The sequence below is a fragment of the Lemur catta genome, chromosome 1, assembly GCF_020740605.2.
Source record: "Lemur catta isolate mLemCat1 chromosome 1, mLemCat1.pri, whole genome shotgun sequence".
Classification (NCBI taxonomy): domain Eukaryota; kingdom Metazoa; phylum Chordata; class Mammalia; order Primates; family Lemuridae; genus Lemur; species Lemur catta.
Window position 1 is genome coordinate 56654540 of NC_059128.1, and position 5559 is coordinate 56660098.

The following is a 5559-nucleotide window of genomic DNA, read 5'->3' on the forward strand; positions in this document are numbered from 1 at the left end:
ACACTGTGTCCCAAGGTCCCTCATAGGATTTAGCCCTAGTTGCACAGAGCAACTTTTCTTTTCTTTTCTTTTTTTTCCTTTCCTTTCCTTTCCTTTTTTCTCTTCCCTGTCTCACTTACCACTTCCCTATTATTGTTTGTGTGGGATCACCTCCTAAATAAACTACTTATACTCAAATCTCAGTTTCAAGATGTGCTTCCAGGAACACCTAATCTGAGACAGGACCTGTATTTTGCTTCTTGTCTCTTTTTTCTTTGATATTCTGAAATTTCACAATGATGTGTCTTTATTTATTTTAATTTATAGAATGGGTCGCTCAGGAAGCCTACTCAATGGATCTTCATTTGTAGAAGCTTCCTTATAATTTCCTTCCCATTAGGCTCTGTTATCTTTTAAGATCTCTTATTTGTTGAATGCAGGATGTTCTGAATTTGTTCCCATTCTCTTATGTTTTCTTAATAAAATCAAAAGATAAGTTTTTGTTCACCGATTTATCTTTATTCCAGCCAGAATAATATACTGTCCAATTCTTTGTCATTTTGTTCTTTCTGGGAGATTTCCCTAACTTTATCTTCTAGTATAGTTTCATTGGCTTTTATTCGGGCTTTCTTGTTCTCATTCATTCATTACATGGATATCTTTTTTCCCCTGATTATTACTTTTATAACCTCCTCTTCTTGTTTTTTTATTTCTTGTATGACTCTGAGATATAGGATTGAAGTCTTCTGCATTGAGTTCTTTCTTTCATTTGTTTGCTTAGGTGTCTGTCTTTTGTGTAGGAAGCTTTCCACATGTGCCTAGTGATCCTTGACTGTTCATTCATACTGAAAGAGGACTACAAGTTCTGTGTGTCTGGGTGGGACTTGTTGATGGGTGAGTTTTACTATGGTCAAGGGGCTTAAAGGTCTACTGTTTAGGATCAGAAGTTTTGTTTAAACCCTCTGTTTCAGTAAATACCTCATTCGTGCTGTGCCTAGTATCCCAAGGCTAGAGTCTCACTGATGCAATATCTCCAGAGATTAAACTTCTTGTTTCCTGCAGGGAGGGGGGAAAGGAAAAGTCACACGGCTTTCCAGGGTGCCGGCAGGACCTAGTGTCAAAGCGCTCTTTATACAGACTTTCAACCACTGTCCTTAGCCTCTTATCTCACTCCCTCACCCCTTCAGCAGTACCTAGTATTTCCAATTCCAGATGTGGCCCTACAATTGTTAGGTTTGGCCTTTCGTATGTACAGAGTCTAAAGAGAAATGACTGAACTGAGGAAATTCCAAGATTAAACACCAAATATAGGACTGATTGCTGTATCTTATGTCCTAGTTCAGATTCTCATCAATTACTTGAACCTCATTTCACAAGTTATACCCCATTTACCCTTAGTGTCCTGGGCAGAATGAATGAGTGTTCTACAACAACAACAAAGGTGTTTTGGTCGAGTAAATTTGGGACACATTGGGTCAAGCAAAGTTATATTTTTACTGCAGGATCTCCAAGAGCAAGTTCATATGCTAATGTGCATTATAACTCTCTCAGAAGACCCCCAGTCCTTTTCTTTTGAGGAATACCAGTGTTCCCTGGAACACATTTGGCAATCCTGAACTAGATCATGCTAATAACCTCCTGATGAGGTTTTCTCTGTCTTCAGCCTCTCTTATCCTAAACCCATGATTCACATTGCTTCTATATCTAATTCACAAAGGCTGTCTTTACATAAAGCTTCCCCCTTTTCATGAAAAATATAAACCATACTCAAGGCCCCGAAGGCTCTCCATATTTTTGAGCCTGACAGATTTTCCTGCCCACTCTTCCAACATTTGCCTCATGCACCTGCATGTTTTAGCCAAATCAATTACAAGTCTTACCTCAGGCTCATGGAATAACTAAAAGTTTCATGACAAGCCTGGGCGACATAGTGAGATCCTATCTCTCTTTTTTTTTTTTTTTTTTTGAGACAGAGTCTCACTCTGTTGCCTGGGCTAGAGTGCCCTGGTGTCAGCCTAGCTCACAGCAACCTCAAACTCCTGGGCTCAAGGGATCCTCCTGCCTCAGCCTCCCAAGTTGCTGGGACTACAGGCATGCGCCACCGTGCCCAACTAATTTTTTATATATATATTTTTAGTTGTCTAGCTAATTTCTTTCTATGTTTTTTTTTTTTTTTTTTTTTTTTTTGTTAGTAGAGACGGGGTCTCGCTCTTGCTCAGGCTGGTCTCAAACTCCTGAGCTCAAACAATCCTCCCGCCTCGGCCTCCCAGAGCACTAGGATTACAGGCGTGAGACACCGTGCCCAGCCGAGATACTATCTCTTAAAAAAAAATAAAATTAGCTTTCCCAGAAGTTGTAGGTTGCAGTGCGTTATGATTGCCCCACTGTACTGTCTGCTGAGCGACAGAGTGAGACCCTGTTTCAAAAAACCAAATCAAAACAAAACAAAACTGAAAGGTCCTGCTCTGCTCATCCTTGACTCAGCGTACTCTTCCCTTACCCCTTCCTCAACCTCCACAAAGCCTTTCTGATTCACTTTCTTCTCCAGTTGCCACAAGTTGGAATTACTTACTGCTTCCTCTGTGCTTTCACCATTTTCTTTGTGACTCTGTTAGACTTATTGCATTCAGCCTCTTTTTTTTACATTCAGCCTTTTAGTTTGTTGTCTCTCTGGTAGAATCTAAGTGCCCTGAGGGCAAGACAATGTCTTTCTCATCTCCTCATTCTATCATGTGTCTTGTATTATAGTAGGTAAATGCTCAGTGAAAGCTCATTCTAAAAGAATCAGAAATTAAAGTACTCTTTGGGGGTCTAATCTGAAACAATATGAGGTAGCTCTAGTTAACATTATTGAGGAGTTGATTTATAACTTTCTAGGTTATCTGAGTACCTTATTCTTTTTCTGCCTTTTAGATGGTTTTTAGCAGCTTAATCCTTCACTCTTCATCCTTCCAAACCAGGGTGAAAGGAAACCAAGAATGAGATTACTGTAAGATTTGCAGCTATTTAGCAATTTTTGAAAAATTAAGTATTTAGTTAGAAAAAAGGTTGAACTTGGGGTTTAGATTCCACTAATTATTATTATTATTGTTATTTTTAGTAGCTGGGAGTACAGGTGTGCACCACCATGCCTGGCTTCCACTAATTTTAGAGCTGTTCTTACCTCTCACTGGCACAAGTAATCAAGATCAACTTGCATGTTGCCAGATGCATCTTTTGTTTATTAAGCCCTTGAGATGCTAGCTTCAAATTCTTTCTCACTAACACACTGAACTGGTAGAACATTGCAACACCAAAGCCTAAAAGGAATGTAAAACTGGGTCAAATTTATCTTTTAAAATGAACTGAATGACAGAGCGAGACCGTTTCAAAGAAAAACAAAACAAAACAAAACTGTATCCCCAGTGTCTAGGATAGAGCTTGGTACACAGTAGGTACTCAATAAATGTTTGTGGGATACATAAATATAAGAAGATTTAATGGAATTGCTGATAGTCTAGTTGGGGAAAGACAAGTTTTTCACACGAAGCAGATGTTGACAAAGAAGCGGCTAGACCTTTAAAGTCCTATCTGATCCTGAGATTCTATGATCTCATACTCACATATAAGGGCATTCAGAGCACTCTGTACTCTGAGGTGATGCAAAGCAAAGACACTATCAGCATTGGGAATGGTTAATTTGGGACTGTTTCCTAATCCAAATAGATGATCCTGAGCTCAGCTTAAAGCAGGGTTTCTCAACCTGGGGACTATTGACATTTTGGGGCCAGATCATTTCTTGTGTGGGGCTGTCCCGTGCGCTGTGGGATATTTAGCAGCACCTCTGGCCTCCACTCACTAGATGATAGTGGCAACTCCCTGTTTTTACAATCAAAAAATGCCTCCAGATATTGCTAAATATTCCCTGGGGGCAGAGTCACCCCTGGATGAGATCTGCTGATTTAAAGGAGGAGAATAAATTGGGCTGCCTGAGCAAGAAGCTTCCCTGGGATGGAATGTATAGAGACACTGAGCTGGGAACGTGCAAATTATGCCCAGGAGACGGCAAGATTCTGTTGTTGGAATGGGAAGTGCCAGGATAGAAAGTTGCTCAAGCTGCGGAAGAGAGCTGAATTTTGTTCATAAAGGGTTGTGTGTGGGAGCATCAATTTATATTTGAAAACTGAAAGTTCTGTATGAAAGTGAAAACCAGCCTGCTGATGAAATACTGTGACAAAATGAGCCGCTTGAGGAGATGGGTGGTGCCCCTCGCTGGGCGGGGCGCCTCCTGTCTGTGCCCAGATGGCCCCTCCAGAATGACCCTTCCTCAGGGCAGTTACATCTGGCAAGTGTCTCCCAGCCCCAGTCCCCTCAGGGCAGGGCCAGTCTTACCCAGCATGGTCCCCGCCTGGTGCTTTGACAACGGTCATTAAACAAGCCCTTGGTTTGGCTGACCTGCAAAGGATGAAGGAAAAAGCCAACTGGGAAGGCAAAGGAGGAAGGTAAGGATCTTTTAGTTTGTTAGTTTGATGAATATCCTACCAAGTACTTAGAGCAATATCAGTAAATCAGATACTTGCTTATTTTTTTTAAAATAACAACTTCTTGCTCATCATCTGATTTTCATATCTTCTGATTTCTATCTTTATCCTAGGCTAGAATTCAAAGACGGTGATAATTTCTGGATTAATTAGTCATCACTATTATGTGTTTAAGTATGACACAATTTTAATCTTTTTTGAATCAGTAGAGGATATCACTAAAACCTTTATATTTTTAAGCCATGCCTTTTTCTCTGTGATATCCAATGTAAGTATAGTATGACCCTACTTTTAAAAATACGCATATCAGAATAATTAATGTTTTTTTTCAGTTTCTTGAATTTTATTGTGTGTTTACTATGAGTGAAACACGGTAGCTGCTGTTAGAATAATTAATTTTATTCTTAATAACAGTCACTTTGGGAAACTGTGTGCTTATTTTTCTGATGCTATTCTTTCTAAAACGTTTTTAGAGCTCTTCATTCTTTTAATTATTCATTCAACAAACATTTGTTAAGAATCTCTTTTGTCCCAGACACTGCGGGGGACAAAAAGATAAAAAGGTCTAGGGCTTGTCATCCAGGAGCTCACTGAATGGTGGGTGCAACCCCTGGGTAGGCAGTGACAATGCAGGTAGGGGGCACCCTAAGGGAGGAGTGTGCTAGAATCTGCGGGCTTGTTCCTGCTTGGGGCCCAAGGGGACAGCAAAGGCAGCACGAAGGAGGAGGCAGTGGAGATGATCCTTAAAAGATGAGCTGGAAGTGACCAAGAGCAGGAGTGGGACTCAGGCACTTCCTGGCAGGGGAAATAATAGTTCTTTTATGTAGGCACAGGGGAGTGACAAAGAGTGCATTCCACAGAGTGTGGTAATAGTTCAGTGTGTGTGTGGGTAGAGAGGCCAGAGCAGAAGCGTGAACCTTTGCCTATGCTGAGATGATGAAAAACTGGGGAAAGATTCTTGCAGATTCACTCGGGTAGCATTGCGGAAGGACTGGGTGAGGGGACAAGAGAGGAAGATGAGGTATGAGGCTAATGTAGCTCATTACACAACACGGGTGAG